This window comes from Carya illinoinensis, chromosome 4 (assembly GCF_018687715.1).
Source record: "Carya illinoinensis cultivar Pawnee chromosome 4, C.illinoinensisPawnee_v1, whole genome shotgun sequence".
NCBI classification, from domain to species: domain Eukaryota; kingdom Viridiplantae; phylum Streptophyta; class Magnoliopsida; order Fagales; family Juglandaceae; genus Carya; species Carya illinoinensis.
Genome location: NC_056755.1, coordinates 7,744,807 through 7,758,710, shown reverse-complemented (window position 1 = coordinate 7,758,710; position 13,904 = coordinate 7,744,807).

The following is a 13,904-nucleotide window of genomic DNA, read 5'->3' as shown; positions in this document are numbered from 1 at the left end:
ATATTCTAATCTACAGAAAATAGTTTCTTTGTCTACTACAGAAGCTGAGTATATTGCAGTTTCAGAGGCTGCAAATGAGATGATGTGGCTACATGGCTTCTTAAAGGAATTGGGTAACAAGAATCAGAAAGACACTCTCTACAGTGATAGTTAGAGTGCCATATTCCTTGTCAAGAATCCAGCATTTCATTCCAGGACTAAGCACATTCAGATCAGGTATCACTTCATACGATCATTGTTAGATAATGGACAGTTGTTACTTGAGAAGATTTGTAAAAGCAAGAACCCTGCTGATATGATGATAAAGGGTGTTACACTTGAGAAACTGAAGTTGTGCGCAACTTTAGTTGGTTTTCTAGCATGAAGATAGGGGAAGTAAGTTACAGAGGTGGAGGATAACGTGTTTGAGGAAAATGACAATGCAACGAGTATACCAGTCTCCAAGTGGGAGAATTGTTAAGTATTGTAGAGTCTAGTCCACACGGCTCGAGTCGAGGCATTGGCCGCTCGAGCGAAGTCAGGCAATCCATAATCTGGCGGTGTGGCCGAGAGAATGTAGTGGAAGGGTTGGGTTCAACGAGTTCAAGAGAAGGGCTATTAGTGGGAGTATCTGTGGGGTCAGAAAAATGCTTTTGGGGAGGAAGTTAAGGAAAGATATGGGTGGGGTCGATAGAGACAGTAGGGACAGCGGGTGGGGTGTCTGTAAGGTTATAAGCTGTAGGGTCAGCATAAGGAAAGACATTCTCAACAAACCGAACATCTCGTGAAGAAAAAATTTTCTTGGTTGCTATGCTATATACACAATAGGTAGAGTGGCTAAGAGAATAACCAAAGAAAATGCATGGTGAAGCACGTGGTGAAAATTTATCACGATGAATGTTCAAAGCATGTGCATAGCATAGACAACCAAAAACAAGAAGATGTGCATAAGTAGGGGCTTTATGAAAAAGAAGTTCATATGGAGTTTTATGATGTAGAGAGACCGACGGGGTACGATTAATCAAATACGTAGCCGTTAGGATACATTCACCCCAAAAAGAGATAGGTAAACAAGCTTGAAAATGTAAACAACGAGCAACATTTAAGAGGTGACGGTGTTTTCGCTCAACAACACCATTTTGTTGAGGAGTTTCAACAAAAATACACTCATGAAGTACACCATGATCAGAAAAGAATTTTTGTAGGCAATGAGCTAAAAATTCCTGACCATTATCGGTGCGAATTCGTTTTATGTCAAAATGGAATTGGGTTTTTATCATGAAGAAAAAAAACTTGTGAGACAAGAAAAGGTTTCTGATTTAAATTTCATGATATAAACCCAAGTGACACGAGAATAATCATTTACAATAGTAAGAAAATAATGTGCACCAGAATGAGAAGGTGTGGCATTACCACCCCATATATCACAGGAAATACGATCAAAAGGATTAGCACTTTTATTTTCAACCAATGAAAAAGGTAAACGAGTATTTTTATCATGAATTCAAATATCACAATGAGCATCTTTATTCAAATCAAAGAGAGCGTTCAGGGTACAAGGAAGTGAAGGATGACCTAAACGAAAATGCCATAACGGGTGGGCGGTAGAGTCAGTGTGAAGAGCAATGGGGCCCGGGGCTCTAAGGTGATATAGACCTCCACGTTCCTCACCCATTCTAATCAGCTTCCTCGTGTGTTGGTCCTGAAAAATGCAAAGAGATGGAGTGAAAAAAACAAGGCAAGAGATGGCTTTAGTAAGCTGGCTAACAGAAATAAGATTGTATTGAAAACTATGGACAAATAACACATTAGTGAGCTGAAAAGAGGGAGATAAAACAAGATTGCCCCATGTGAGTGACTTGGGCCATGGCCCCTGCGGATAAAGTGACCGACTGAGAGTGGGTTGTGACATGGGTAACATGAGGCAAAAAATTCATAGAGGCCACATGCGCTGAAGCACCCGTGTCAATGATCCAAGGCAGGGAGGGCATAGAACCAATGAGTGATAAAAGGCTAGAGGTACCAAAACAATCCTCCACATGGCTTGGCTAAAGAAGACCTATCAATTGTCGATATTGCTCAATGGAGAGGCCAGGGATTACACTTATAGTGGAAGGAAAGGATACCCAAGGTATTGCATTGGTTGAGACGGTTGGAGCAATTGCGATAGCAGGCTTCTGCTTAGGCTTGGAGGTATTCCAATGGGCTGGGTATCCAATAATCTCATAGCAGCTCTCAACAAGATGGCCTTCTTTTCCGCATTTGATACACTTCTTGCCATTTCGTGCTTTGTTGAGGACTTGATTGGAAGAGTGAGAAACAGCCATGGCTGTGTTGTCAGGTATGGGTAGGAGTGGTAGATGAAAGTGGCGCTGTGTCTCCTCTTGATGAACAGTAGCATATGCTTTGGCAATGGTGGGTAGGAGATCCATAGCTAGAATTTGGCTTCTGATATTGTTGAAGGAATCATTAAGGCCCATGAGAAATTGAAATAAATGTTCTGTGTTTTCCTTTGCTGAAGCATTTTCTTGAGCCCTACATGTGCAAGAGTTAGGTTCCTATAGAGTGTGCAATTCATCCCAGAATCCCTTGATGGTGTTGTAGTAGGCTGTAATAGTCATGGAATCTTGATGTAGATTGACGAGATCACGCTTGAGGCCATACAACCGCAGGTGATTGCTTTGAGAGAATCAATGGTCTAAGTCTTTCCACATGTCAGAATATTTTGACAATAGATCAAGCTTTGCCTTAGAGATTTGTCGATGGAATTGAGTAACCAAGAAAGAACCATGTCGCAGCACCTCTCCCACAGTGTAGCTATGGACGCATCTGTAGGTTTTGTTAAAGTGCCATCAACGAAAACAAGTTTATTTTTGGCATTGAGAGCCATACGCATGGAACATCGCCATGAGGGGTAATTGTCACCGGTGAAAAGTTCTGGAACCAAGGTAGCTCCAGGGTTGTCGGCAGCGGTTAGGAATATGGTGAGTTGAGATGGGGTTTGGCTGGGTTCAGCCATGGAAAAAAGTTTAGTTGTAGAAACGTTAGAGATCCAAAAGAACAAGAGACTGTGATACCATGATAAGAAACGTAGAAGGAGAAGAATATTCACATCTGCTATGTATTTCTTATTGATAGTTTTTTTATATATAGAACAATCACGGTGCAATATTGTAAAAATAAAATAGTGCTACATATGGAAAGTTCTAGTTTTAGTCACTATGAGTTCTACATGGCTGTGTTTGATATGAGGCTTGATTTGTGCAATTAATCCATAACTGTCAATAATCTGTATCTTTTGGTAGAATGAAGCATGCAAACATATAAATTTTATGGTCTAAGCTTCTCTGAGCAGCTCTTGACTGCCTTCTAGTTTTCTACACTATCGTTTCAGAATTAATAGTTAATCATAAAAATCATACCTTTTTTATGTCCTTTATGCTAGCAACAAACCAGACATACTCCTCGAACTCAAACTAGAAGTTCCACGCTGTTAGAAATACTAGTTCGCCTATTCTAGTTTTGTTTTATCTATCTCAATTGGCTCTTCTATAAATAGAGCTCATTTTGATGTACAGAGAATACGCTGCATCCAATACAATTTAATTAGTTTTCTCGATAATCAGTACGTACTTTGTTTTCATGCCTTTTTTTCTCTCCCCCAACTCCATTTTAATTTGTTTAATTAGTTCTTACCCATGAAAGTCTCCTGGGCATGTTTTGGGACTACTCAATAACTGTTCTCTGTCTCTGGGTTGGATTAAAAACCCATCTTCTTTATAAGATTATTTGTAATAATTTTTTTTTTCATGTCCTGCTTCCATAGGGGATCTAGCTATCCAATGGCAAACTTTAATTGATAGACATGCATGGTGCCCATGACAAACACATATCTCCCCAACATGATGCCCATGCACTAAACCAATAAATTAAAGCACGTTGAAACGTGGATGCATCCATGACCCACACACAAGATATATATTTTTTGAGTGAATGTGCAAGCCATGGTACTGGGTCTGTGATCTCTTCATTGGCCTGATTAATTTCATCCTAACAACCAACTTGTATGAATGCTGAATGCCAGTAGTGAGATTATAAGCAGATTTCATGGGCCCAAAACCACTAATCAAAGAGGGAATTAAGAGATTTTAAAGGGCCAAATTAATAGAATATGATATTATTAATTATTCCTAATCAACTCTTTTTTTCAGTCTTATCCAATATTGTTATAAGGACTTTGTTTTGTTCTCACCAACTGCCACAAGATTAATGTATAGATGGTCTAATCATGCATGCTTTTTTTCAATATAAATGGTAATAGGCAGAGTTGCTCACAGTGAGGGGATGGAATGGCTGAAGGGTGAAAACGTAACACATAGAGAGAGAGAGAGAGCAGTGGAGATGAAAAGAAAAAATGAGAAGCCCTCGTTCCTAAATATTAAAAGAGTCAGACTTCTCAAATCTTCTCAAATTTTAAAATCAAAATAATCTTAAAAAATTATATTTAAAAAATTTCTTAACTTTATAATATTTTTATTCAATATTTTTTTATTCTTTTTTTAAAACCTAATAAAACATCTTAACTCAAACTATTTCACTATTATTTATATAATTATGAAATATTGATCTATGTTTGGATATTAAGAGTATTTTAAATTATCTATGAATAATAGTGAAATAGTTTATGAATAATAATAAAATAGTAATAACTAATTTGTAAATAGTAATAAACTATTTATAAATAATAGTAAAGTAATATGATTTTTTTTTTTTTTTGGTAAAATAGTTGTATAACCAAACGAGTCAATTTTTTACAGAATGATTGGACACTTACCATTTACTAGTCTCTTGGTCGAAATTTTCAATAAAAGAGAAGGTGAATGATTGTTCTTCAATAAAAAATTGCCAATAGAAGTGGCACATGGTAACTTTAAATGTTAAAAAAAGACGTACAAATTCATTAGTAGTAATTTTTGTAAACATTTAAAAATAAGAAAAAAATAGCATAATGCACTAGGTGCACTTTTGGGAGACAAACTAGCATTTTCAGGAAAATAGTAATAAAAATGTGTTCTAAGTTATCCCATTTCGTTTATAGTATGTGCAACTAGATTGGTTCGTTTCTCGTTTCTTGTTTCTCTTCAAATCTTGAAAATGGTGTGCGCAGTTTTGTTTTTGGAGAGGAGGTACTTCTCGCATGCTATGGCTCTGAATCCAATGGGCTGGTTATCCTTATTTACAGGCCGTGAGAGAGAGACAGAGAGTGAGTGTCCAAAACTAAATTCATTTCATTGTGAGCCCACGACAACATAGTGATTATCCCGATTCCTAGTCTATACTAAAATGAAAAGAAACGCAACAATAAAAAGTCTATTGAACTCAAAAAAAAAAAAAATTACAAACTGACAGAGATGTTCAATACGTGGAAGGAAACGACAAAGAGAGAGAGAGTTATTCTTTCTCCGGTTACATTGGAGGATTTAGTTTTTCAGGACATGTTAGAGCATCCCCATCCGAGTCTGCATATGGAAGTTTTTCCTATAATTTAAGGATTTTTTTAAGGTTTTGCCATAAAAACAACCCACATCCCGTTCCCCATTTTACGATCTATGTTTCCAGTCTGTACAGGAAATCTCCATCTTTGGGGACCTACTGTACATCCGCATCGTGTATTTGACTCCTGTTTTTCCCCTTCCGTCCCGCGTGTTCTTCCCTCTCGCTAGGGTGAACGGTTTGCTTCCTCTCTCACACTTCAAGCACCATCGATGCACCAGTGAATCACCGAATAAAGTAAGAGAAAAATTTCCTATTTCGATTCTTTGGTTGATTGTCTTCCCCGATTACCCAACTATTTTTCTTCTCTGGTTGTTTCCGCTCTCTATTTTTCCTGTTTATTTCTTCCCCTTTTTCTTCCTCTCGACGCCATGGGAGAGCTGTGAGAGCTGAAATTTCTCTTCAAGGTACACGGCTTATTGCATTTAGTTTAGGTGTTTGTTGATAAGGAAATCTCTGATTATTTCTTGCTCGCAGCTCTCACAGCTCATCTCGGTGTTGGGGGCTAATCGCCTATAAGTTTCAGGTTCTCCCTCTCTCTCTCTCTCTCTCTCTCTCTCTCTCTCTCTCTGTGTGCGTTACTTTGTGATTCTGTTGGCTTTCTTTCATGCCTTAACTCGAGGGAAAGGGGAGGATCCATTTGATAACATGGACCTATATGAGCATCACATGCATTTGTGATTCTGTTGGAATTTGTTGGCCGATAATAAATCCTATACGAAGGAAATTCTCTTTCAGAATTGGATTTGCATTTGGACTTGTTTGATTATTTAGTATATATATATCATGTCTTGGCTGTGTGGTAGAGGAAAATGTTACTCATATGCCCCTTTGTCATGAATAAAATGCATGGATTTTTATTCACTAAACATGGCGCTGATTTGCTGTGATGATGTTTTGAGATGGAGGTTTCATTGATTAATAGCACATATTGGTGGAACCTCTTCATTTTGGATATTGTGGACCTTGATGAGTAAGCCTTTTAATTACACTTTTGGAAGATTTATCTTGTAGTTCTTGTTATGTTTTTATTTTTAGTTCTTGGTTTCTTTTGTAGTTCTTGGTTTCATGAATTTGATTTGGCATCATCAGTAGTTCTTGGTATCTTTTGTTTTAATTAGAAGGAAGATTGTGGAAAGAGTTCTTGGTTCCATATTCTGGACCAGCTTTTGATAAATTCCAAAGGTTGAAATTTCGGTTGCTTTTCCTTATAGTTTAATGTTCTGTTTTTATTGTAGTTCTTGGTTTCTTTTGTACTTCTATAATTTCTTGTATTTATAAAAGGTTTCTTTTGTAGTTCTTGGTTTCTTTTGTTTTAGTTATACATGCTTGTGGAAACAGTTCATTTTGGATAATGTGGAGCTTTGTCATTTAGGATCTTAATTACACTTTGAGTACCTTTTCCTTGTAGTTTAAACCGAGTTTTTATTGTAGTTCTTGGTTTCTTTTGTAGTTATTGGTTTCATGAATCTGCTTTGGTTTATTTTGTAGTTATTGGTTTCTTTTGTTTTAATTACACATGCTTGTGGAAAGAGTTCATGAAACCATATGCTGCACCTTTGTAATTAAGGATCAAAGGTCAATTGTTTGTTGCTTTTCCTTGTAGTTCCAGGTTCTGTTTTTATTGTAGTTATTGGTTTCTTTCAACTGTTCTATAATTTAATGAATTTGTTTTGGTTTCTTTTGTAGTTATTGGTTTCTTTTGTTTTAATTACACATGCTTGTGGAAAGAGTTCATGAAACCATATGCTGCACCTTTGTAATTAAGGATCAAAGGTCAATTGTTTGTTGCTTTTCCTTGTAGTTCCAAGTTCTGTTTTTATTGTAGTTATTGGTTTCTTTCAACTGTTCTATAATTTAATGAATTTGTTTTGGTTTATTTTGTAGTTATTGGTTTCTTTTGTTTTAATTACACATGCTTGTGGAAAGAGTTCATGAAACCATATGCTGCACCTTTGTAATTAAGGATCAAAGGTCAATTGTTTGTTGCTTTTCCTTGTAGTTCCAGGTTCTGTTTTTATTGTAGTTATTGGTTTCTTTCAACTGTTCTATAATTTAATGAATTTGTTTTGGTTTATTTTGTAGTTATTGGTTTCTTTTGTTTTAATTACACATGCTTGTGGAAAGAGTTCATGAAACCATATGCTGCACCTTTGTAATTAAGGATCAAAGGTCAATTGTTTGTTGCTTTTCCTTGTAGTTCCAGGTTCTATTTTTATTCTAGTTATTGGTTTCTTTCAACTGTTCTATAATTTAATGAATCTGCTTTGGTTTCTTTTGTAGTTCTTGGTTTTTTTTTTTATTTTAATTATACATGCTTGTGGAACCTCTTCATGTAAATCTCTTCTTTACTTGCGGATTTGTTGCTTGTCAAATGAAATGGTTATACTTGCGGATTTGCTGGTTTCCTAAGTAGTTATTGGTTTCCCTTGTTTTAATTATACATGCTTGTGGAACCGGATGAGGATTATATTTCTTCTTTACTAAAAGGACCTTGCTGCTTGTCAAATGAAATGGTTATACTTTTTAAATTCAATGTGCATGTGTAAAGTAGTTTACTTGGATGTAAAAATTCTCATTTCACAGCTTAGCTCTCTTTTTCGCAGTCATCTCTGTTTTGTTGCTTTGCCATCTATATATATATATATATACTGTCAAATTTGCCTTAACTTGATATGCCCCTTTTCGGACTTGAGCCAATGAAGAACATGATCTTCACTTGTTTGTGTTTTTTCCCACTTGATATGCCCCTTTTCAGACTTAGAAAAGATTTAATTTTCAGCTTTAGGAGGTGGACATAAATGTAGTTATATAAATGTATGAGCATCGTTTTTTCCATAGTAGGTCTTTTTAAATCCTTTTAAGCTGCTTGATGACACACTTGAGAAAATCATGCAAGAATTTTTGTTTTGCACCGTGTAGATCCTATAGCTAGAGCTCTGGCCTATTCTTATGATCATACTCAATCTTGTTGGATAATAGTATTGTGGCTGTGACAGTTTCCTTGTAGTTTGTTTGAATATTTGCCCCTTTTTGGATTCTTTGCAGTTATTCATATATGTCGGGGAAGGGAGCTGTTAATAGGCTATGATGATGGTTATAGTGCTGGTATTTCACTAGTGTACTAGGGGACCCATCGATATGGCGGGGTAATCCTCATTCGGATGACCATATTGCAGTTTGTGGTACTTTCCACAAAAGGCAATCGGGGTTTGAGCGGGGTTTTGCAGCCATTCGATGTTTGCCACCTTACTTACGCATGCTGAGCATATTTACACCATTCTGAGCCCTTTCTCCTATTAATATATGTTATATTAATAATGTATATCGGATGGGGATGCTCTTATATAAATTTTCGTGATTTGCATACTGTTTGGTTGGTGTTTTGTATTATGTTTTGATAGAGAAATAAATGTATAAACTCAACTCCCTCGGCTGTGATGATGACAACCGCGTGTGGGGATACGGGATTTTGATTACCATCTCCTCAATGGCTAGGTAACCCGGATGGCCATGAAGTACTGGCAACCGGTTGTTGTAGCCATGAGTGGGTGGCAATCTTATCTTTTGTATTGTCATTCGGTTCCTGAGCCCTGATCAAAAACCATACATCAATTCAAATATCTTTTATAATCTCTAAATGTTTTTTTAGAGATGGATTCACAAGACTTGACTAATATGTACTTCACCAACCTCCTTAGTCAAGATCCTCAACTCGACCCCACTTACGGTGGGCAAAGTGGAACTTCTCCGATTACCCTTGATGACTCTCCAACCCTACCCCCTAACGAGCCCATCGGCGTTAGGAAATCAGTCAGGGGTGCGAATTTCACCCCCGAAGAAGACAAGTTACTTGTCTCCGCTTGGCTAAATTGTAGCCTTGATGCCGTTCAGGGAACAGATCAAAAACACTCCCAACTATGGGAAAAAATTTATGAGTACTTCCAGCAATTTAAAGAAACCACAAATGAGCAGACAATAAAATCTTTAATTCATCGATGGTCGGTTATCCAAAAGGCCACAAACAAATTTTGTGCGAAACTAGTCCAAGTTGAAGGGTTAAATCAAAGTGGCATGATCGACCAAGACAAGGTAAAAATTCGAAATCCTTCTTGTTTTACTCTAAAATTTATTATCTTCTACATTGGTTTAACATTTGTTTTTTTTTTTTCCATGCAAGTTCGACAAGGCCAAGGTTATGTACCAAGCGCTAGAAAAATGATCCTTCCAATTTGAGCATTGTTGGCACCTGTTGAAGGACCAACCTAAGTGGATTTGACGCGCCACAAAGGAGGATCCAAAACGAAGGAAGACGATGTCCCCATCCCCGACCCCAACTCGATGTTCTGGCGCTACAATTGATTTAGCTTTTGACATGGAAGACGATGAAGTCATGGACAATGAAGTTATCGAGTTGGACCGACCAATTGGAAGGAAAGCTGAGAAAGGAAAACGAAAGGCCTAAAGCAAGCAAGCAGAGGAAACTTTCCAACTCAGGAAGATGAAGTATACTCTTTTGAAGGAGTCACGTGCTCAGGAGAAAGAGTTTTATCGAATGAAGGCCGAGAAGATGGAGTATGACAAGGAAAAAGAGAAAAAAAAAATACGCCTTGAGGATGAACGACTGAGGTTGGAGGCCGAGAAGATGGTAATTGAGAGGGAAAAGGAGCTCGCCAAAATTCGTCAAGAGGACGAAAGGTTAAGGTTGGAGGCGCAGAAAGTGGAGCTTGCCACGAAAGATCAAGATCAGCGCATTATGATGATGGACGCAAGTGGCATGCCTGAATTGCAGCGGTTATATTTCCAGCAACTCCAGAGGGAAATCATGGCGAGACGCAATACTTCTCAAGATTGAACTTCTTGTTTTTTAATATTACCATTTTCAGTTGTATTTCTTATTTTTTGTTTTGAACAATGATAAATGTATAAAAAGCATGTGATTGTATTTTTTAATATTTTTAGTATTGTCCCTCAATATGCTTGTGCAAGTAATATGTTATTATAATTTTAATTTTTATTTAAAATAAAATTTTCATCATCATATAGATTGCAAAGCTTATACTCAAGGAAAGGCATTACTAAAAGGGTTTTACCATTAACATAGTTACTAATGACACGAAGGAAATACAAATGCAAAGCAAATCAATTCAAATATAAAAGTAAATAACACGAAGGAAATACAAACTCAAAGCAAATTAAGTTAAACATAAATCTTAAATAACATGAAGAAAATACAAATGCATGCCATATCAACTCAAACAATAAAAGTAAATAACACGAAGGAAAAGAGGACATAGTTTAAATGCAACAGGGCTAATGTTGGGAATATAATAACCATTGATGTTCAATTAGATCTTCTTGGAGCTGATGATGTGCCGAGCTATCTCTAATATGATGATGATGCTGGATGAAGTCCGTAAGCTCAATTGTATGATTGCGTGACAATTCTGGGAGATCATCATCAAGTTGATCATACTCAATGTTAGGACTCTCACTATCATCACGTTCGTCTTCAATGATCATATTATGTAAAATAACACATGCTTTCATAATATTTGTTAGGTCCTTAACTTTGAACATTCGAGAAGGTCCACGAATGATAGCAAATCGTTGTTGAAGTACCCCGAATGCACGCTCGACATCTTTTCTTGCGGATTCTTGTGCTTTCACAAAATTTTTCTTCTTGTTCCCTCGTGGTGATGGAATCGTCTTCATAAAAGTTCGCACTTGGGATAAATACTGTCCGCAAGGTAATACCCCATAGTGTAGTCGTTGCCATTGATAGTGTAATTGACAGCAGGAGCACGCCCTTGAGCAAGTTCCGTAAAAATAAAAGATCTTTCTAGCACATTAATGTCGTTATGTGAACCGGGCATACCGAAAAATGCATGTCATATCCAAAGATCATATAAAGCAACTGCTTCTAAAATAATAGTTGGTTCATGGATGTGGCCAGAGTACATACCTTTCCAGGCTGCGGGACAATTTTTCCACTTCCAATGCATGCAATCAATGCTTTCGAGCATTCCTGGGAATCCTTGTTGTTCACCAACCAACAGCAATCGGGCTATATCATTAGCATTTGGAGACCGCAAATATTCATCTGAAAAAACACTTACTATTGTCTCAGAGAATCTTTTTAGGCTCTCCATTGCGGTGCTTTCACCAATACGTATGTATTCATCCATAAAATCTCCAGTAACCCCATACGCCAGCATTCTAAGTGCTGCGGTTATTTTTTGCATTGAAGATAAACCGAGTCTTCCGGCATTATCTCTTCTCTGGACGAAATACGGCTCGTAAGACTCTACCTCATTTAGAATACGAAGAAATAGGGGACGGCTCATCCGAAATCTCCTTCGAAATAGATTCGAGGGATATACTGGATTCTCTGCGAAATAATCACGAAATAGACGCTCGTGCCCCTGGGCATGATCACGCCGAATAAACTTACGTGGGTGCCTATTGTCACGCTGCCTCGATGACTGTCCATCGACCTCCTCAGTATGAACATCGCTATCATCTTCAGAGGATACGTATGTCAATAATTTGCAAAAGAAGGTACGAGCCATTTGATGAAGGGAGTGGGAGATCAAAAGATAGAATAAAATCTCTGTTCTATAAATGAAATGAGACTTGAGTTTGTGAGAATGTGAATGTTAGCAATATGCTAATTTATAGAGGAAAAAGTTACCGTTACACTACAAATAAAAAATGTTACCGTTTGAGAGAAGACAAAAAAAGTTACCGTTAGAGAAAAGACAAAAAATATTACTGTTGGAAAAATGACAAAAAATGTTACCGTTGTAAAAAGGACAAAAAATATGACCGTTAGAGAAAGGACAGGTAATATTACCGTTACAAACAATTTAAAAAATTATATCATCAATACGTGACTACGGATCCTCATTAATTTTTAATTGATAAAGAGTACTCTTCTAAATAAAATTTCCATCACGTTAGAAAATGCATTAATTTATTAATAAAATTTACTATTTTAATAATACGATTAATGATTTGAAAAAATATTGTATTGGGTAGTCATAATCATATAAATATTTAGTAGAAAGTGATATTTGAAAAAAAGATAATAAGACAAAAGAGTTAGTAGTTAGGATTGTAAATGGAAGAGAGAGAATAAAGTAATAAAAAAAGAATAGAGAAATATTATTTAATAGAATAGAGATAGGGATGAGAAATGAGATGTAGGAGGTTTTTAGAAGATGAATAAAATTTAAGGATAAATTTGAGGAAATGTGATTTTGAGTTAAATTATAGGGATGGAGATGGGAAACCGGATGAGGATGCTCTTATATGCCGAGAAGTGCGGAAAAGAATTCAGGAATTTTCTTTCGTTTTTTCTTTCTTTCTTTATTGGTAATATAAACATTATATTAAAACAGAAATGATTTTTGCAGTCGGCAAATATAGTCGGTGTGCAGTCGTTTTGAAAAAAGTGAATTAATATAGAACCTACATGAAAAAAAAAATTATTTTTATAACTTTTTTTATTCATTCTGTACAACCATGAAAAAAAAAATTATTTTTATAATTTTTATTTATTTATTCTGTACAGCCGTTTGCATCCCGACTGCATTTACCGACTGCATCTAGCAAAGCCCAAAATTTGTATACTTAAAACTTATTTCTAACGTTACTCTTATAGATAATATAGAGAGTAGGGAGAACACCTAATAAGGAATAATTATATATATAAGTTTTAAATGTATAAGTATCAAGTAGGTCTTTTATTATAAAAAAAGAAAAAAAAAAGGAAGAAAGTTTGAAGAAGTGTGAAAAAATTTACTTTTTCTTCACTAGATCTATTTTTTAACAAAAGACTTGCGAAACCTGATAGATTTGGAGCTTATCCCTCTCATTACTCATCTATAAATACCCAAAACAAGTTAATACTAAAGAAAAGTAAAATGAAAAATGACTACAAATAGCCTGCAGTTTCATATTTCAAAGCATGAAAAGCAAGAAATTGAGTTCATGGATAAATTGATTCAGAATGTGCATTTCTACAATCGATTACACACAAGCAATCTGCAAGTTGGAGTTTCCATATCATTACCGGGACACAAATCAAACAATCCTCGATTACAAATTCAGAAGCAATTTTAAGTAGAATTTCTCAAGAACAATGCATCGATTCAAAATCAAGTCTCATTAAAATAAGTGATGCTATTAATTTTAATCTCTCCATTTGTTTTTCGGATTAAAAAAAATAACTTAATCAAAATAATTAATTAATTAATTAATTAAGTCGGAATTTTCCTTGTGGGTATACTTATTTTTAAAACTGGGAGATGCCATTCATACAAGTGCACGAATATTTATCTACTGTTGTACGATGTTCTTACCTATCA